General features: G+C 45.3%; 1 protein-coding gene and 2 long non-coding RNA genes across 4 annotated transcripts in view; 2 read left to right on the top strand and 1 right to left on the bottom strand.

The window, feature by feature from the left end:
* Positions 1 to 21153, top strand: part of PCDH15 (protocadherin related 15) — a 651760-nt gene that overhangs the window by 314390 nt on the left and 316217 nt on the right. The gene's annotated exons all lie outside the window — the stretch shown is intronic.
* On the bottom strand, positions 2517 to 7862 carry LOC135306296 (uncharacterized). 2 transcript variants are annotated; one of them, XR_010367099.1, is made up of 4 exons: positions 7766 to 7862; positions 7409 to 7644; positions 4574 to 4791; positions 2517 to 4445 (listed from the first exon to the last, which is right to left on the bottom strand). It is a non-coding gene; the product is annotated as an uncharacterized LOC135306296 (long non-coding RNA). The 2 variants fall into 2 exon arrangements; XR_010367097.1 differs by having other exon boundaries at positions 7409 to 7796.
* LOC135306295 (uncharacterized) lies at positions 7905 to 12734 on the top strand. Its single transcript, XR_010367096.1, has 3 exons — positions 7905 to 8045; positions 9117 to 11329; positions 12054 to 12734. It is a non-coding gene; the product is annotated as an uncharacterized LOC135306295 (long non-coding RNA).

Here is a 21153-nt window from a genome sequence, read left to right as displayed (position 1 = left end):
CTCTGTAGTTTTCTAAGTGGTAAAAAATTGTGTGTTACATTTGGATTTAACTCTCTGGCAGCAGACACTGTCTCACAGGAATAACTGATACAAGTCATGGAAATGTTCTATCTCTAACTCAGTTCATTGCAAAGCTCATTCTTCTTTTCTGATCGCTCTACAGTGATGTGGGAACCTCCCATTGCATTTGCTTTTATAAATACCTGTAAATACATTTAGGAAAGGCTCCAACATCTTCTGCTTTAAGGTGAAGTTTGGATAAAAGGCTATGGAAAGAATTTGATTTACAAAGAGTGCATTCAATGCTCACACCTTCATGGCAGGCTAATACACAGACATCTCCTGGTTCTCCTGCTGTTTGGAATAATTTACTCCTGTGCTCTTAATTCCAGCAAGTTTAATTTCCCCCACTGGAAAAGAAGGAATGAACCATGTTTGTGTCTTGTGAAATGGAGAGGAAGGAAGGAAGGAAGGAAATGCTCTTATGGTATTTTTCTCTAACCCTGATTTATTCATTTCCTTGCTACACCGTGAGGTTATAATTTCAAGGAGGACTTTATCACTGTGTAAGACCCATTTTTGCAGTTTGTTTTGTTCCAAATTTTTTTTTGCATTTTGAATTATTTGCAAGGCAGCCTCAGCTGCACAAATCCACCCAACACCAATCTGTTATAATGGTTGTAGTAAAAAATGAGAACGAAGTTTCTTGTCTTGTAAATATATCTGCAGTTGGTTTAGATAGCAATAAACCATCAGTATTTAAAGTGTGGTATTGGGAAATGTGGCTGCAGCAGGAAAGGGGTGTGGAGACCAATAGGACATCAAAAGCATTGGACACAGATGAGTGTATTGCTGAATTTGGATACGGACATGAGAAAAGTTGAGACAGCTTGGAAAATGTAATGGTTTTATGCTTGTTCTTATATAAATCCTCCCATTTGTGGAGTACCAGGGGCTCTTTAGAAATTGTGGGAAAACAGTAATGATCCTTCACCCTCAGGAGCTTTCAGCAATCTGAAACATATTAAAAACTCAGAAGCAGTAAGATCCACGCAGCCCTAGCCCAGATTCAAAGTTTAGTTGTTGATGTTTGTCATTCACAATGTAATCTACAAGCATAGGCATTAGTATATTTAGAAAATCTGTTTTCTGTTGGAAAAAAAAATATTTTAAAGTGAAAGGAATGCCTGACTGAAAGACTGCTTGTGGAAGAGTTACTTATTTTCTCATTTGCCTTAATTTAATTAAGACAAATATCAAAGTAGGGGACTGGTAACTTCCTGGAAGAGAAGTTGAGAAAAAGTAAACCTAAATTAACATTGCATTGTTTTCCTCTCTCTTTAGAGAAGATCTCTTTAGATCTCAAAACACCTGCATTCATAGAGATTTCAAAATGCTTTGTCAATTAGTTGGGACATGAATCACCCTTTCCCTAAATTAGTCAGGCTGCATAATGAATATGAGAGGAAAATCCAGCTGAAATCCCAGGTGTGCATGGAACCAGTTTATCTGAGGGACACAGGCTGAACTTTAAGCACCTAATCCATTTACGTACATATCAATTACCCTGTAATGGTTAATTATCCATGATCCCGTTAGGGAAGCATTCAAGCAATCACATATGCTACCCTTTTCTGCAGTCATCATACATTGGAGGCCACCTTGTAGGAAATATTTGACCTAAATTTTCAGTAATTACTAAAAAAATATTCAGATTCCTTGCAGATTTATGAGAACAAGGCAAGAAATTGGCATTCATTTTCAAGGATGGGAGTTCTGGAGTTTGGGAGCATTTCCAGAGTTTGTTTTAGTGGTGTTTTAAAAGTGGTGTTTTAAGGGTAGGGGTTAGTCCTCAGGCTTATCTCAACTTCTTGTAGTGTCTTTGATAAAGGGCAGGAACCCTCTCCTGTGCCCCAGGGCCACCCCTGAGGTGGCACAGCACCAGAATGTGCCTCTGCAGGGATGGACTGACGGAAAAATTCCAAATTCTGGAACATTTGAACTGGAGTTAGGTGAGAGCACCTACTGAGAGCATCACGTGAAGATGATAGACAGCACAAAGGTGCCCCTGTTGCACATCGATTTTTAAGCTGATGCCAAAATCCCGCCCTAACTCAATCCAGGGAACCATCCCGGAGCTTCAAATTAAATTACAACAGTTTAACATTCAGTTTGCTGAGTGTAAAGATTAAATTATAACACTACTGTTTGGTTTATTTTAATTTTTTTTTTAATGTACATGGAAGCTTGTTCCTCAAGCAGACACTTAAGGGAAGAAATCTCTGGGCATCACAACGTTTTTCTCCCATTGTGAGTTTGTGTTGCATAGGCTGATTCCTTTGGGGAGCCTGTGGAATTAAAGGCTCTGTTTTGTTTTGTTTCCTTTGGACAGGTACTAAGAGCTAATAATAGCAGTTAAAGTATCCTCCTCCTTCTCTTTCATTAACAGAAGATTGAGGCCAGGCTTAGATCACTTAACAGGGGACATTAGCAGATGACTTGGTGCAGAAGAGCCACGTTAAAGGGTTTTGTGGCTGCCATGTCCTGCAGCAATTTTGGCATTGAGCTGGGCAAAGGGAACACAGCATTCTAAAAGGCAGATGAAGTTTCTTTGTTCAAGGAGCTCCTCAGTAATCCTGTGTTCCTGGGGGTTTGGGTGTGTTTAGGAATCAGTGCTGAGGCTTCTAAAGCCTTTTATAGTAAACATAAAAGCAAAGGAAGAAACTGGCCCTGCTGGAGTCTGTAACCCCTGAGCCTGGGTGGGACATTGATGCTCACGGCTTTGGGTGTGGAGAGAAGTGAAGAACATGAAACTCTGCACTTCCATTCTGCTGATCCTTATTCGCTGGCCTCTAAAATACAGAGTCCTAAATACCTCCACATCCTTCTCATTCTGGTCAGACTTCAGAAGAAAGAAGTGTCATTTGTGCGTTAAGTGACTAAAGAAAAAACACAGGTGGGATGAATCAGGAGCACCCTTGGGTGTTGTCATTAATGGTGAGAGGCCCTGGGGTTGCCTCAGGTGTTGGATCTGCTCTGAGCTAGAGGCTATAAAAGCTGTGGAATTCTGGGACTGGGGTTGCTGCCCTGTGGAATTCTGGGGGTAGGGGTTGCTGCCCTAAATGTGAGGGTCAAAAATCACTAGGGTCACCTGTTGCTGAGTTGAGTTTTGGCCAGAGCTGAAGAAGATGGCAGCATATTCAGTTCTGGACATGGAGCTGTGTGCTATTTTTGGCTCTTTGCTCCAAGAAGAAGGAATGTCTGATTTTGTAAGTAAAGAGGTGACATAAACAGCTCCTCAGTGTGTGAGGCTCTTTGCAAAGTCTTCAAAGCTGTAGCTTTTTAAGAAAGAAGCAGTAATTATAAATCACAAAAACTTTGTTGTCTGCTAATATTTCAGGGTAAAGGTACCTTAGAGTCTGAACTCTGCGTGAATATTTGTGGCATTGACTGTTCAGCTGTTTGTTCAAAGGGGATTTTCCCTATGATCCAGGTAATGGAAACGCCCATTTAACCCATCCTTGGGCAACTATAGTTTGGTGCTGAAGGTGCTCCCAAAAGCTCAAGCACATCTGATTCTCTGCTGAAGATGGTCCCAAAAGCTGACACACACTCGACTCTCTTATGGCTTCCTGGCAGGTAAAACTAAACAAGCTCTGAAATGGACACACTTCAGGAAATGTTCAGTGCCATATGGATTTTCTCAAAAAAGGTGAAGGGAATAAAAATTCCCAAGTGAACACACTCTCCTGGCAAACCTCAGCAGCCATGGAGCCATTCCTTTCCCTTTCTCAAATCCTCAAGAGGGTAATCAGGGTGCCTTGGTCTTGTGGGTGCACCACATGATCAAAGCTCTCCTTGTCTGTCCTGTTCCTAAGCACCTTCATTTCTCATGTTGTGTTTAATCCCAGAATAGAGGCTCCACTGTTACTTGCTGAGTGTTTGCCATGGTCTCCTGAAAAGCACCTGCCCCCAAATTCCTTCTCTGCCAGCTGACATGGAACTCCACCCCAGGGCTCATTGCAAGACAAGACAGTGACTCATTCTTCCCTCTCTGAAATAGCATCCAGAAAGCTCAACAAAGGAAGCCAACAATGAACACAAGGATTACAAAAATGCTCCCATTCTCCACGAGTTTATTTTAGAGTAAAATCAACATTTGTTCATGGTTTAGAAAGATCTCCATCCTCATTATTAGCATTGTTATTGTCATTGTGACTATTTTTACACGGTGCCTTCGATTTGCAAGGGGATGTTTTTGACCAAATGGGAAGTTGGGTGTTCATGGTAATGAAGAGAGGATTGGGTCAAAATCCCTACACTGAGAGGATGAATTTCTTTGTGAACACAAAGGATTTCTGGCTGGTTTGGTTTCTTTGCTTTTCTTTTGGAGCAGATGGTGGTGAGAGTGACTTCATCATCCAATTCCTGTTGGCTGTTAGGACCTAAAAAATAGTTCATACATAGAGATGCTGGGGAGAAAAAGGAGATTTCATTTCTGCAGCCTCTCCGATGTGAAAGTCGTGGTCAGGTCTGAGGGGATTCCCACCACCCCAGTCTCACTGTAACTTACTCTTTTCCACATTTTTTTGTCCTGGTTTTGATCTCATTTGACTTTGCTGGATGCCACTTCTTCCTGTTTTGATCCACTGGTATTTTGTGTTGTGAAGACAGAAATTTTGAATCTTCCCAAAGACAACTTTTTATTTTGTAGGGAGAAAGAAAAGTTGGCTTCATCCTTTATTTTGACTGACTTTGATTTTTTGAAATGGAGTATTCCAGGAAACAGCCCTGTGGAGGAAAATCTGCTGGGTTCCACGTACTGAACAGCAAAGCTATGAGCAAGTTAAGTGATGATAGAGAATATAAATCATGCACCCAAAACAGCCAAAGGTTTTGGTGGAGGCAGGAAGGCAACAGATCACCACTGGGCAAAGCTGATGGCTTTTGCAAAGGAAAGAAAACACTTCTTTCCTTTTTTTTTAATGTAAAAAATCGTAATGATGGTAATTGTCCAAAGATTCATAGCTGTGTGTGGGAGAGGGAGGTTCCCTATTAGAAGTGCAGCTCTGACCGAGGTAATGCCCAAGGGGAAGGTGACAGGATGGAAAATCAGCCTTTACCATGTTATATTCTAGGGAAGAAATGAGGATTGTCACAGTAAAGTTTAAAAGCTCGAAACAGCACAAGATGTAATGCGAGTTTGGCTCTAGTAAAAATGAGATGCTGGTCTTTGGTGGAGTGTCTTCAGGGCTTACTGTCCTAAAAGTTCCCTTTCCCATTGAAATTTTTCATTACTCAGCCTAAAAGTGAATTTAGGTGGAAAAGTTGTTGTAGTATTTATTGAATTACCAGAATACTTTCTCTCCCAGTATAAACAAATGTCCCTGAGCAAAGCCAGGTGTTGCTTGGCAAAGAAAATGCTCATATGTAACTTACCACTGTAAGTGTTTCTTGCTGCTTTAAAATAAATGAAATATTTCCTCCCTCTCCCCAAGAATGTGTAGCTATTTAGAAATAGAGGCTTCTATAATGAATGGATGTATGTTTACACTGCCTTTATATTTCTTATTTCTATCGTGTTCTACTCAGTAGGATGTTCACTTCCTAATAATATTCAGATTTAGAATTAATGCAGTTCAGTTGCACTGAGTATAAATGTATAAATCACAAAATGAAGCGCTATCCTCCCTTGAAAATAATTGGGTATAGATCTAATGCTCCCACTTCACAACTAAATTTCCCTTGAGGGGTCAAAAAGGTGATGTGACATGACATTTTAGCCCACAGGTTGAGAGGGAAGATTTGCAGTTTAAGATGTAAATTTTGCTTCTGAACATGGAACAATAGAGGATTTATTGTTTATTATTCATTGAACCTTGACAGCTTGGAGAGATGGGCAGAGAGGAACTGTTTGAAACTCAACAAGGGAAACGCAGATCCTGCAGCTGGGCAGGAACAGCCCTGGGCACCAGCACAGGCTGGGGAGGAGCTGCTGGAGCAGCTCTGTGGGGAAGGACCTGGGGGACACCGAGCTGTCCCTGGGCCAGCAGAGTGTCCTGGGGGACACTGAGCTGTCCCCGGGCCAGCAGAGTGTCCTGGGCCCAAGGAGGCCAATGGCAGCCTGGGCAGCAGCAGAGCATTGGCAGCAGCTCAGGGAGGGATGGTGGCCCTGGGGGCAGCCCTGCAGGCACCTCTGCAGTGCTGTGTCCAGCTCTGGCTGCTGAGCACAGCAGGGCCAGCAGCTGCTGGAGCTGAGCAAGGGCCTGGAGCCTCTGGGTGCCCAGGAAAGGCTGCGGGAGCCGGGGCTGCTCAGGCTGGAGAGGAGCCCCAGCTGAGAGGGGCCCTCAGGCCTGGCTGTCCCTGGCTGCAGGAGGGGCAGAGCAGGGCCCAGGCTCTGCTCCGGGGCCCAGCAATGGCACCAGAGCCACGGGCAGGGCCTGAGCCCAGCAACTGCCCTGCCCAGGAGGCACAGCTTCTTCCCTGGGCAGTGCCCAGCCCTGAGCACAGTGCCCACACAGCCTGGGGGCTTTCCTCCCTGGGGCTGTGGCAGAGCTGTGTGCACACCATGCTGTGCCCTGTGCTCTGGGATGGCCCTGCTGGAGCAGGGAGGTGACACCAGCTGCCCACTCAGCTCCTTCAGCCTTGGCCACCCTGGGATCCTGTGATAATCCACGATAAAACGAACAAAATCTCAGTATTTGTCCATTAATAAGCTGCTATCTCATTACACAAAGATTGGTACCAACCTGATACTTGAGATCTATTACAATTATCATTGGGAAAATAGAAAATGGTCCCAGTGATTCCTACTTGGAGCCTACTGAATACCATTTATTGTTAATCTGCTGGCAGACACAACACAGCAGCCCAGGAACGGGCAGGATCATCAGTATTTCTGTGCTGTGGGCTGGTTTTGCTGTTCTGTGTTTGATGTTGGCCTGCTCATGTCATGGCCATTGTAGTCCCTTACTTAGATAAATTCCCTTTGTTTGAGCTGCTTTTTGAGGACATTACAGTGATCACCATTTAGCCCCAGGCTGACTTTACTCCAAGGTTACTCTTAAGTTTAGCAGGGGCAGGAGTGGTTTTGCATAGGTGCTAGGGACTGCCAGCCTTCCCACCACTATCCCTTAGGAACCCCTGCATTCTCTTAGGGAAAGCAATGCTTGGTTTCTGCTTTTCAGCCTTTGTGCTCAGGGCATGGTCTGCTAGTGGGTCTGCTTACTCCTATTCTCCCTGTATTTCCTTTAATTTGGAGATGAAGGAGGTGGGACACGAGAAATCCAGAATCAGCTGGACTGCGAGCATTACTACTTCTATTCTGGCATCCCATCTGATCCAGGCTGGCTCAGTAGAGGGGAATGAAGTGTGAAGTTAGCTCTAGGAGTAAACCTGGGTCTCCTACTAGCAGCCAAAGCTCTCTGTGACAAAACATCAGGACTCAGTGCTGGAAAAAGGGATGTGGGATCCTTGTTGTCCTCCAGTCAAATACATGGCTGCTTCCAGATGCTGGCACACCTGAGGCACAAGTTCAGTCTCTGTGGATACTTCTGCCCAGTGGATGTGAATCCCAAGAGGTAGAAGTGCACCAGCAGTGAAATAGGGTAGAACAGCACACCTTGAAGGAGAGGGGATATCTGCCTGTGGAAAAACATGGAAATAGGAAAGCTAACATCCAGCTGAGGGTTAGGTTTGGAAATTCTGAAAGCCAACATGCAGCTGAGGGTTAAGTTTGGGGAAAGCTGATTATTGCAGATCATACTAGGGAGCACTGGTGGACGGGTAAGGAGAGATATGCCACGGGGTAGAAGGGCATTCCATGGAATTCAGGATGTGGCCATTGTGACCTTGGCAGATGGAAGAATCCTTCAGGAGCCCCTTAAAATAGCCTCTGAAGGGAAGTGGGGACAGCTAAGAGGATGACAGAGAAAGGAAGGTAGAAGCAGAAGAAGTGAATCATCCAAGTACATGAGGTAGAAACAGCACAGAAGAAAAGGAAGAGGTCACAGGTGCTCCAGAGGCAGGCAGAGGAAAAGGGAATGGTAGGAACAGGGGTAGGCATGGAGGGAATAAAGGCAGAAGCTGGGAAGCTGGGGGATGGCAAGGAAGGATGAACAAAGATGCACCGCTGAATTATGGAACTAGCTGAAGGTTTAGTGAAGAAATACAAAGGATGGAGAATAAAGAGTTTACAAGATGGGAAAGTACCAGGAGAGTTGGGAAGAAAGGGGAGAACAGGGATAAGAAGGGATTAAACTTAAAGCAAGGGAGCTATTTTGATCAAGACAATGTACAAAGGCATAATTAACATTTAGCAGAGAGAGAGAAAAGGCATTTTGTGATCTGGACCACATTTTGAATTTTGTTTTCACAACAAAATATAAATATGAGTCAAAGGAAAGTATTACAAAAATGTTCTCCGTGTATCCACTTGGATCTGGCAATTACAGCACAAGAGTGCAGGAGAGGTTTCAAGAGGGCTCTGTAGTGGTTCTGCAAGTAGAAGTGGCTTCATACGTGTGGTGATATGAGAGAGAGCAAAAATAAGGACACAGGAATGATGGAAATTGCCAGGGGAGCACAGGTTTCTTCCTTGTTTTTGCTGTGCCACCCGGAAGAGCCTGGCAAGGATAATTCTGAACTGTTACTCTGTCAGCACAACCTGTGTAAGGGTTGCATTTTCAGGTAGAAAATGGCCCAAGTATGAGGAGAACCCACCTATTCCAGCAGATACATGGAGGCCTGGATACCTGGAGATGGCCTAACTCTTGCTTGGTTCAGCCAAACTCTGATGGGGTTTGCAGCTGTGCTTTTCTCTGGGGGTGTTTCACCCAGCTCTGGAATATTCCAGTATAAAAATTAGAAATGTGGGAGAGAGCAATGGAGATGGAAAAGGGATAAGGGGGGGTTATCTGCAAAAGATTTTAAACTGGAATGTTAATGACTTCAATCTTTTCTGTACAATTCTCAAAGCCCCCTCAGGTCTGTCTGAAGTATTTTATCATATTTCCTGTAAGACCAGAATCAACATAAAGATGAATTTGGGGAATACTTAAAGGTAGTTTTAATCCACCTTTGTTCTTTTCAATATGCTTTAAACATGTTTCCATTAGCTTTCCCAATACTGCACAGTGCTCCTACTTCTGAGAGCTGCTTGACCTGTGCTCAAAGTCTATCACATAACGACACCTTAATGTAGAAATGACTCCACGAGGCGAAGGTGAAGGCATCGAGTGCTTCCAATCTTCCTTCCTCAGCTGGATTTGAAATGCGAGGGAACGTATGTTAAATACACATTGTACGTTTTCCCTGCTGCCCTGCGTTCATCCAATCAAGAATTTTCCAAGAGTGCATAAGTACAAGTTATGCAGAGCATTTTAAGAAGCAAAACCTGCCAGCTTTAGGAAGGAGGCAGGGAAGCTGGAAATTCAACGCTCTGGGATTTGCCGTGGGCACTGTGGAAAAGCAGGGATCCTTCCTGCATCCTTTCTGTTCCTCCTGACTTCAGGCAATCCACTCCAGCCACGTGTCCAATAAGCTCCTTGGCACTGGAAAGGTAATTACTGGCTCCCTGCTCACCTTTGAACAAGACTCAGCATCGGGAAAAAACAGCAGCGCTACCGTCATGTTGGACTAATGGCAAAGTCTCCGTTGGAATTTAATCCCTAAGTGTCTCAGGAGAAGCTCAGAACTTCACAACTGTGAACTCCTGGTCATATTTTAAGACTCTCATCCTAAATATTCCAATTCACTCAGAGAATAAAAGGGAAATCATGGAATCATAGGATTGTTAAGGTTGGAAAAGCCCTGTAAGGTCTTCAGGTCCAACCATCCACTGCTGTGTTCACCACGTCCTCAAGTGCCTTATCCACACGTTCCTTGGACAATTCCAGGGACAGGGAGTTCATCCCTGCCCAGGGCAGCATGTTCCTGTGATCCAAAGGCCTCCACCTTTGATCCCAAGGAGCTCCAAAAGAGCAGCCTCGGAGCAGTGACAGTTGGTGCTTTTTTGTAAGGCTGATGAAAGTGCATTGAAACTCACTTTTATCCAGAACTGAGGAAAAGAGGGTTTGGAGCACAGTGTGGAATTTTTCTCTCCTGCAGGTTCGCCTGTGAGACTGTGGCTGATCCATCCCTGAAAGTGTCCAAGGCCAGGTTGGACACTGGGGCTTGGAGCAGCCTGGGATAGTAGAAGGTATCCCTGAATATGGCAGGGGGGACACTGGATGGGCTTCATTAAGGTCCCTTCCAAACCAAACCATCCTGGGATTCCGTGATTCCCTGTCAGTTGTGTCTGATGGGCTGTTTGCAGGTGCTGTGTGAGATTTGAGTGGGACAACAGAGTGCTTCTTTGCCATTGTCTTTAACTTGTAAGCTCTCAGTGAAAATTTAAGACTTCTCTGTCTCCAGAGGGAGAGAGAGACTTGGAGAAGAGGAAGAACTGGACAATGGTCTCAGGGATGCACAGGGTGGGATTACTGGGGTGTCTGTGCAGGGCCAGGGGTTGGACTGAATGATCCCTGTGGGTGCCTTCCAGCTCAGAATGTTCTGTGATTCCATGAACTGGAGAAGGTGTGGAGAAAGTCTAAAAGAGCTCAGTTGAAGTAAGAGAAAGGATCTCCTTGCCAAGTGATACCCACAGCCCTCAATTAGAGGCACCAAGGAATCAGGAGGACAAATGCTCCTCTGAATCCAGGGAAAGTCTTCATTTTGTGCTGAAAGACAACAGAATGAACTCAGTTTTCTGCCTCTGTCTTCCACAGTGATTCAAACCCTCCTATTCAGAGAAACAGTGATCAGCATTCCTCGGAGACCAGTTGTCTGAGGACACCAGGGAAGCAGAGGGGAGGGATTTGTGGTTTGGGGTTGTTACTGACAACAATAACTGCGGGATTGTGATGTTATTCGGGGTGAACACACTCAGTGCTGGGAGTGGGTGGTCTGGGAACTGACACACAGCCAGGGATTGGTGCTCTTGGTTCATCTCCTCCGATACTTTGGGTGCAGATAGCAATGATCATGGGCAATTCTTTTTTTTTTTTTCCCCCAAAAAGATTACTTAGGAAGAAAAAAAATCTCTTCTCTTACCAGTAGGGTTTAGGACGTGGGGAACTGTACGGATTTCCTTCTCTAATCTGTAGGAATTAGCCCTGACTGACAGGAGCCAGCATGCAATTGACTTACAGTCCTCAGCTAACTTGCAGCTCTGTAGAATTCCAGGAATAAAAGGCTTCTTGTCCAAAGTGGAATTCCTATGAGGATCCAACCAGAAGGGTCAATGCCAGAACGGAGGCTGCCGTTTTGTCCTGGGAGAGAATCCATGCAGGTTGGAGAGCAAAAAGTTCTTTTTTTGGGGGTAAATTTTCAGTGTGTGGTAACTCCTGATGGGGGCTGTGGGGTGTGAAAAGAATAATAATAAAAACTATTATAATATAATATAAACCATAGGAGTTCTGCTAAGAGGAAATTCAGTGGATTGTTGTACTGTGTAGGACTGCCATGTGTTATGGTGTGGTGCTTTAAAGCAGCACCTCCAAAGAGAGCCTTTTACCTTTCCAAAAATTTAATTGTGAGTAATAAACCATTAAAAAAGTGCTATTTGAAGACTAAAATTCCAGGTAGTGAAAAGCAGATAATCAAATGAATGCCTTGAATGTGCTGTTAGAAAGTGAGCAGAGTGTGGGAGAAGGTACCAGAGAGAGAAACAAAAATATTGAAAAGCCCTGGTGCAGTGTTTGCTTTATTGCTAGAGCAGTTAGGGAAATCTCCCAGACAGGATTACAGCTTTTCCAAAATTATTGGATGAGGAGATATCAAATCTCTCATAAGAATATTTGGATTTAAAATACCCCTTTGCTCCAAAGAGCATTTCATTTTGTGTGGTGCCTTTCTCTGCCCTTTTATTGCTGAAGGATGAGAAAATAATTGAAGTGGGGTTTGTGTATTTCCCCTGCTGCCTCTGCCAGCTCACCTGGGGAGAAGGAGGCGGGATACAACTCCAAACGAGCTGGGTTCAAGCAGGGCAGGAATAAAATGTTCTTTATCCACAGCTCAGCCAATGACGTCCTCGTTGCTGTAGTAGGGAGTGAAGCCAGGCCATGGCCGTGGAGCTGTTGGGTTCCTGCCTTGCTGAGCAGTTCTTAACAGAAAAAAAACTCTTTTTAAGGCTGATTTTTTTCACCTGCTTGTGGACAGTATCTGCAGGACAGAGGCAGCTGAATTCTGTCTCTAGGACCAGGCCATGGCTTTTGGATGTGGCACTGGGGTGACACTGCCCTGGTACCCAGGATAGCTCTCACAGCCTCTGCATCCAGAGGGAGAAAGGACAAGGAAAATTACAGTTCCTATGTTTTGTGTGACTGTGACTTCAGTAGTTTCTTGTGCTTGAAGTGCTTGTTTAGGGTTTCAACTTTGTGTGGGTTTAAAATGGTGGAAAAGGGTTAAGAGCTGCTGAACTTTTACAGCACCATGTAAAATGTACCCATTTACCAAGCACTTTTTAAGCAGTACTTTTTATATATGTGTGTGTATCTATAAGAAAAATGTGTATTTTTTATATTTGTATTTATATGTGTGTGCGCATTTGCTTTATGTGCTACATTCCTCTGCCCCTTTCCAAACACTGAGTGAATTTTTACAACCCTGCTGCATCTTTTGGGGTCCCTGGATCCTCACCCAGTGCCTCTCACTGGGACATGCTGGTTTTACAAGAACCAGGCAGCCTCAGTATTCCCACCACGCTTCCCTGGGCACCCTGCTCAGCTCCAGAGCCTGTGCCACACCCTGCACTGTAAACATGACACATGGCACACACGGTGGGCAAGGGAAGCACCAGGTGACATCTTCCTGGGGGCTGCTGAGAGCTCTCTGCCCACCCACCCAAGTGGGGCTTTACAGATGGATTTCTATCGTCTTTCTTCCAAGGGTTAAGCAGAGCTCGTGTTTTCTGTGTCCAGCATGGCAGCAGAAGGGGGATTCTGTCCCAGGACTTTCCCTGCATTTTTTATGGACCAGCCTAGCGAGGTGTTATCTCTTAATCTGGCTTTGCAGCCCAGTATAACCTGCTTTGCTGGCAGGGATTCAGCAGCCAGGTGAGGAGCGGCTCTCCCAAAACTGTTGCTGTCCTGATGCTTAAAGTGTTTTCCTGCAGAACAGAAGTGCTAAGGGCTCGTTTCCTTCTGGTCCTGAGGGGCTGGAGCTTGGATTCATTTCCCAGGGGGAGGATGAGGAAATCCTGGTCAATCCTGGAAATTTCCATCCCTGCTCCAGCTGAGTGAGTGTTTGTAGAAAGCTGGAGTAGTAATTCCCTGGAGGGCTTGGGATGTGGGAGTGAGGCCACGGGAGGTGAAGTATGAGGGAGCCTATTTGTACATCTTAGCCTCTGGATTTCACCTGGCTTAAGGTGTGAAATGTGGCTCTCAGCCTTGGTGGCACCAAATTCTGCACGTGCACAGAGTCAGAGCTGGGAAACAAGGAGGCAAAACTGCAGCAGCACCCGTGCTCTGCCAGCAGCACAGAGCTCCCCTATGAGAGAGGAGCATTTCCAGTCTGTGCTCTGATTTGGGCATTGAAAATTGCATGTATTTCCCTAAAATCTTGGTTCAGCTCACAGCTGCCAGGCTGTCTGCGTTCTGCAACATTGCACTGAGGGCTTTTCCTCCTGCCCTGCCCCAAAGCCTCCCAGCTGGGACAGAGTCTTGTCATCCCTGGGAGCACCTTGTCCAAATCCCAGACTGTGCAAAGCCCCCCCCACCATGCTTGGAGTCCTTGCCCTGCTGGTTTTGTACAGGTATTTTCAGGACCTGCCCCAAAAGTGCTCCTGGCACATCCAGCATCATTTCCAAGGCAGGAAAGGGCAGGATTGGACCCAAAGTATTGTGTTCGCAGTGAGAATTCCAGGTTACACCATTGTTAGCTGTTCTGTGCTTTAGATGAGAAGTTACTGTGTGGGTTCCATCCACTTAAACCTCCTGGTTCTTTAAATAGGTGTCCTTGGCCAGCTTTTCTCACTCCGTTAATCCCAGCACAGATGAACTGGCATGAATAGAAATGTTTATGGCAGCTGCATATGGAATATATCTGATTGTTGCACATAGGCAGAGCTCTGGGCTTGTCATTTGCTGCTCTATAAAGAGTCTTGGATAATCTTTCTGAAAGGAGCTGTGTAAATGCAGATATAATTAGCTTTTTTTTTTTTGCCTTTTTTTTTTTGGAAATAGATATCTCTTAATAAAGCACTGGAGCACAGAATAGCCATTTCCTGTGATTTTCATTCACATAATATTTATAGTGCTGCAGAACAAATGAGCCGTTGGAAAGGCAGAGAAATGAATGCCGTGGATGAACTTGCCTTGAGAGGAGTTTGTGATCAAATTATGAATCTAACAAACTACAGTAAGCCAATTACTGCTTCTCCCGGATTTTCAGCGTGCAGGCTCAGTGGGATTTGGTATAATCCCTCCCTGTGAACAGATGGGCAGATTGCAGGGCTCTGCCCAGACTTCCAGAGGGCTGGGATGGTCTTTCCTTACCCCCTTGCCTCTCAATGACAAAAATACTCAGAAAAGGATGCACAGAATCACTGAGGACATTTCTGACATATCCCTGTGCAAATTGTCTTTAAATTTTTACCATTTTCTCCTCCCCAGAAGGCCTTTTTTGCCTGCCCAGGGGCACATTGTGACATAGGGCTGTAGTTAAGAGGTGGTCAGCATTTTACTGTGAGCTCTTGTTTACAGGGAATTACAGAGCACCCCAACCTTCTCCTCCAAGGTCAAAACAACTGAAATGACAGGAAATAAACCAGGAATCATTATTAGTCCTCCCTGAAATAATTTTCATCACAGTCACTGAGTTGACATCTGCATCTTTGGCCTTCTAGAGCTGCAAACTTTCTGCTTTAGAGGAAGAAAATAAAAATGTTGCGTCATCAGGTGGGAGATGAAAAGATTCTGTATTTTGTCTGCTGCAATTCCAAGAGCTTCCCTGTGCACCTTGTGTTGCTCCTTACACAAACCAGACACCTATACAGCAGAAAGGTGCCAGTACTGTCCTTTGTCTCAACTAAACTGCACAAAGTGTTGAATTCTTTAAGATTTTTTACTTTATTGCACAGCTGTAATCTTGCTTTTAACTGGAAAGATATGCTGATAACTTCTAGACTCAATCCAATATTTGTTTCCTAAGCAGTAGCTTCAACTTCCCAAACCTATTTAGCAACTACTCAGTAAGGAAAGAAATTGCTGTAAAATGTCATGAAATAAAATCACTGATCCCACCAAGGCTCAGTAGGGCCAGTTTTGGGTTCAGTCCAGGTTCTCCAGCATTTTGTCCAGAAAAAAAACATAAGGATGGATACTCCAAAGCCTCTGCTGCACCTCTTACCTGTCCTTGAGAGAAAATGTTATACTTTATTATCACTTTTAATTGCTTCAGCTCATGAATCATGGGACATCCTGAGCTGGGAGGGACCCACAGGGATCATCCTGTCCAGCTCCTGGTTTTGCCCAGGACACCCCAACAATCCCACTGTGCATCCCTGGAGCACTGGCAGTCTTGGGGCTGTTCCCATTCCCTGGGGAACCTGTTCAGTGCCCCAGCACTTTTTTCCTAAAGGAAAAGCTCTCCTGTTGTGTCTCCTCCTGCCACATCTGAGCCCTGTCATTTACCCAGTTTTTGAGTTCACCCATTTTTCACTTGTCCACCCTTCAGACCACACTGTCCTCACTTGGATACAAAAATATCACAGGAGACAGTGCTGAAAGTCTGGGAAAGTCAAGGGAAATTATAACTGCTGTGTCCTCATCCACGTTCCATCCCTTTATTATTTCTGTCACTGTATCCTAGACAGGTTGGTCAGGCATGATTTAGCTTTGGTAAATCCAGACTGACTGATCCCAGTCACCTTCTTCTCCTCTGCATGCCCAGAGACGTGTTTTGGGAAGACAAGCTCCATAATTACCAAAGATATCAATGTCATCTGAGGTGTTTAAAAGAGTTGGAAGATGAGAAAGAACTTTATGCAAGTTTTAAAAGACTGGACTGAAGAACCTGTTGTATTGAGGTATAACAGAATCAGAGCTCTGTAGCAGGTCAGCTATGTCTGTCTGGTGCAGCTGGGTTGCATTCCTAGGACAGGCTGGAATTGGTAGGTGGTGATAACGTTGGTGAAGAACACACAGGGCTCTATAACAAAACCTTGGCTCCTGCTTTTTACAAAAACAGAATTTATTTCCCAGGTATCCTCTCCCTGAGTGCAGAGAAATGCACCCGAGTCCGACAGAAATGGAATTTAGTCTTCTCTGTGCAAATGCATCCCAAGGAGAGTCCAGCTCATCCAGGAAAATCCTCAGTGAGAGGCTGGCCTGGCTGTGCTTGGGTCAGACTCGGTGGGGAGAGGCAGGATGCTCACAGAGGAGAGGGAACCTTTCCTGAGCACCTTTCCTGCCAATCATGGTTATTCCTGTCAGATCCTCACACCTCCCTTCTGCCAAGCACTCCCAGATCGGAGCCCACAAGGTGAATTAGTTCCTTTTGATGATGTTCTGAGGGAATGTGAAGCTACCAACAATAACATTCTTCGAGCACATCAAATATTGAATGCACATGTCTGGGAGCAAGAAGCCTTTTCTCTCCTTCAGAGGCAGCTTCTCCTGGATTGTCCTTTCTGCCTGGAGGAATTCTTCATTCCTGGGGGACAAATCCTGCCTTGAAATGTCATACTGTTGATTTCATGGGAGAGCTGTAGTGTTTGGGAACACTTGAGGAGTGAACACTGCAACAGAAATACAGGTCTGTATGAGGGACAGGTGGATCTCAGAGGACAGGTAAATCTTATTAATAAATGGTAGAAAAAAACTAAATATAGAGCACAGCTACATCAGGAAAGAGGAGTTACCCTAGGTACTAATATGGATATTAGATTTTAAATTTTATTTTCATTGTTTTTGGTGCTCAGGTATAAATAATATTCCAGATTTCGTAACACAAAGATAATGCTTATTCTGATTTTTTTAAAATTTTTTGAGGGCTTTGGAAAGAAATTAAGTTTTTAAGTCTTTTAAGTCATACTGGTAATTGGGGCTTGTGGATGAGAATCAGTAGCATTCGATAGGTTTGCAACAACCTTGTGCACTTATTTTTTGAAGGACTGAGGAACAATTTTAGTCCCAGTAGAAGTTTTCAAGAACTGGAGTGCTCTGGTGTTATAGTGGTTACATGACCATATAAACCTTGTAATGCAATAGGAAATACAACCTGGCAGAGGGGAAATTTAGGTGAGATATTGGGAAGAAGTTTTACCCTGGGAGGGTGGGCATGCCCTGGCACAGGGTGCCCAGAGCAGCTGTGGCTGCCCCTTCATCCCTGGCAGTGCCCAAGGCCAGGCTGGATGGGCTTGGAGCAGCCTGGGACAGTGGAAAGTGTGGAAGGGGGTGGAACTGGCTGGGCTTTAAGGTCCCTTCCAGCCTGAACCACGATTATTCTCTGATTTAAATAAGCTCCATTAGATGCCTGGGTGGTCTCCCATGAGTTGCACAGCAAGTCTGTGAAGTTCCCAGGAATTGCAAAGGGCAGTTTCCGGGAATGCTGTTTCAATTCCTCGAAGGTGAGTAAGAGCCTTCGAAGGTGAGTAAGAGCCTGAGCTCTTTTCCAAACCCTGCTTTAGGCACCTGTATCCCGGGGGATGAGAGAGACTCAACCAGCAGCACCGCTGTGCCCAGCCGGGCTCCAGCGGCATTCCTGCTGTCCTGGCAAACGATCTGCCGAAAGCAGCAGGAGCTGCCGCCTTCCCCGAGCTGCGGGGAGACAGACAGACAGACGGACGGACCCCGGAGCGGCTCGGGAGCTGCGGGGGTTCGGTACCCAGCGCTGCCCAGCCCCGCCCGCAGCGCTGCGAGCCGGGGGGAGCCGAGAGGGGAACAGAAAGGGAGAGAGGGGGAGAGAGAGCCAGGAGGGCTGGGAGCGGGGCAGTGCCCGGAGCCAGGGGGAGCTGGGAAGCCGGGCTGGGAGCGGGGGAGTGCCCGGCAAGGGGCAGGCGCATCCCTGCCCATCGCAGCAGCGGGAGCCGCCGGGATGCGGAGCCGCCGGTGGGGAACGGCCGGGAGCCTGCTGCCCTGACATGCCGAGGTATTTCTGTCGGGTTGCTCGGTGCTGGGCTCGCTGCTGCTCTCTTGCAGCGCTGGGGTTGCTCGGGAAGCAGAGGGCAGGGTGCAGGTGTGTTCTTGCTCCCGGGGGAACTCGCTGCATCACCCAGCGCAGCAAACTTTCAGCTGCCAACTCAGGCTGGAGGGTCTTGGGTTTGATTTCCCTTGGAATTCAGGTAAAAGTACCCCCAGGACTGATATTTTATTCACCTCTTTAGAAGAATCATGAGTCTCTCACTGCAATAGATTTGGAGCGGGGGGATTTTTTTTTTTTTTTTTTTTTAATTTTTTTTTTTTTAGTAAAAAGCGCCGGGGTTTAGTTTAATGTCCTTTGTCAAACTGTCTTTCCATCAGCGTGGCTTCCCTGCAGTGAGACAGGAAAGACCCGAACACTGGCTTTTCTGTTGTTTGGACTGGAAATTCATGTTGGTGGCACAGTGCAGGTCCCACAGCTCCGCTCCTCTTCCTCAGTGGAATTCCTTTGCAGCACTCCCATGCCCAGCAGCATTCTGCCTGGGTTTTGCAGGTTTTAGAGTTGAGGATTAGGAAACGTAAGGGTTTGCACCTGGCTAATTTCTTGATAAGACTCTACACTCAGTAGTAAGTGCTCTGTTAGTACTTTCTGTCAGCTTCTCTCCCCTTTTTCTCATACCACAGTTAACCCTAATTTTAAAAAAAACCAACCACTTCTTTTTGTCATACCTTGAATTCATTCATATTTAACTCTTCTTACTGCATACTTTTGTTTTGGTTTTTTTTTTTTTTTTGGGGGGGGGTTGTGTTGTTGTTGTTGGTTGCTTGGTTGTTTTTTGAGTTTGGGTTTGTTCTTTTTTTTAACTTCTTCCTTGTCTGGTATTACTTTAGTAATTACTGTTCATGGAATCCTGCATTTTCCTTGCCTGCTGTTGATTGCCTGCTGTTGCCACTACTTATGATTTTTTTTTTAAAGAAGGGGAATTTTAGTGATTACTGCATCCCATTTAATCTCGAGAACCGTAAACAAGTGCAAACAAGTAAACTTGATGTCGCATTTGAAGGCAGAGGGGAGGTGTGTGTTTGTACTTCTCCACACCAAGGCGGGGGGTGTTTAAGGTGCTGTGTTGTCACAGGAGCATAACAATCCCTGTGAAAGGGTAACCCCAAGTCCAGGTTTCCTTCCTTCCCTCCTATAAAGCCAGCTGATTGGCGGGGCTGGCAAGCTGATATTACAGGAGATATGGTAAATAATTAATAATATTAATGGCCTGGACTTTCATGCAGTGGAGTCTTGCTTTGGCGAGTCGCAGATTTTGCCTGTGAATTCTCACTTCCTCTTATCAGAATTTCAGGGTGGCTTTGGGGTTTTCTTTGCCAGGGGAGGCAGCAGGACGGTGAGCCAGGGGTTATTTGATGCATTTTATCTGTCTGTGGTAGCACTCAGGTTACAGGAACATGATCCCTGTGGCTTGGCAGGTGCACCCCTAAGAAATAAGAGTGGAATTTAAGGAGAGGACAGCTCTGCTCAAGGATGAAGCCTCCACTCCCAGCTCTTGTCTGGAGCTGCTGAGGCAAGAAAGTTCCTCCCAGGTGCTGTGTTTCACACCTTACCCTTGGAGAGGCAATGTGCAGGCTGTGGAGAAGTTTGGGGCTCGATATCTTCTTTATGGTGTTCTACTTGTGCTAAATCACTGCTTGGAATAATTGTATTGTCACCTTGTGTCATATTTGCTCAGGTGTAATGGCTCTGCCACAAAGGCAGTCGCCTGGAAAATTGTGCTGCAAAATTTTTTAATGTTCCTTGGAAAGGTGGGAAGGCTTTAGAGCCTTTTTTTTTTCCTTCTGGTTTAAAAGTGGGGATTTAGAATTTTTTTTATTTTTCTCACATTTTTCTTTTTATGAACATCCTGGTTTCCTAGTGTCTGGGATTGTCTGGTAATTTCTTCTTTTAGGAATAGGAAATGGGTCTTTATACTGAAGAAAATTTTCCTTACAACTACTTTCAAATAATATGAAGTGAACGAAATTTAAGCTCTTTAGATGAAAAATAAAAGTAAGTGGCCATGCTGTATTCTGTCGTAGCTTGCTGTACAGCTAAATTGTTGTAAGGGCTAAAGGTATGAAGTGTAAATTAATTCCTTTTGTGCTGCAGGCTGTGGTTTGAGAAGTCCAGTTTTAACTTGCTTTTTAAATTGTGGATTAGTATTTTTTGTGTGTTTATGAAAGGCTCTTATTCACAATCATCAATTTTATTTAAAAAAGGAAAGAAAAAAAGCAAATTTTCACAAAGGGTGGACTTGTGAATGGCATTGGTGTAGTTTAATAGTACCAGTGAACTTCTGGGGCTGAGAAGTGGCAACACTGATGTTTGCAGCCAGTTTTAGCACCACTGGTTCTGAGTTCATCATTTTCAATGTGCATTAGGAGCCTCAGGTTGGGAAAGACCATCTGCATCTGCAGCTGTGGGGCTGGTACCGCAGCCTTAATGCCAGATCTCTCCTGGTGTCATCACTGAGCCCTTCCTAAAACAAGGATGGAGTTGGGCTGTTGGTCTGTAGAATCTCAGAATGGTTTGGGTTGGAAAGGATCTTAAAGTCCATTCAGTGCCACCCCTGCCATGGGCAGGGACACCTCCCACTGTCCCAGGCTGCTCCAAACCCTGTCCAGCCTGGCCTTGGGCACTGCCAGGGATCCAGGGGCAGCCACAGCTGCTCTGGGCACCCTGTGCCAGGGCCTGCCCACCCTGCCAGGGAACAATTCCTTCCCAATATCCCATCTGACCTTCCCCTCTGGCTATGGTAATCTGTTCCCTCTTGTCACTCCATGGGAAAAAAAAAAAAAGAATTTATAAAATCACTGGAATTAACTCACACTCTCTGTTCCTCCTTGGTGAATTCCATTGGGCTCTTCCCAGCCCTCCAGGAAATGTCTTGCCCTCCCTGGGTACCTGACCCTGAGCTGTGCCTCTCTGAATTTATTCTGCTTCTGTTCCTTCAGCCCTATCCATGGCCCTCCACCTGTGGTCCTGTGT

The sequence above is a fragment of the Passer domesticus genome, chromosome 8, assembly GCF_036417665.1.
Source record: "Passer domesticus isolate bPasDom1 chromosome 8, bPasDom1.hap1, whole genome shotgun sequence".
Classification (NCBI taxonomy): Eukaryota; Metazoa; Chordata; class Aves; order Passeriformes; family Passeridae; genus Passer; species Passer domesticus.
The sequence above is the reverse complement of the archived record's forward strand: the minus strand, read 5'-3'. Positions and strand labels throughout refer to the sequence as shown.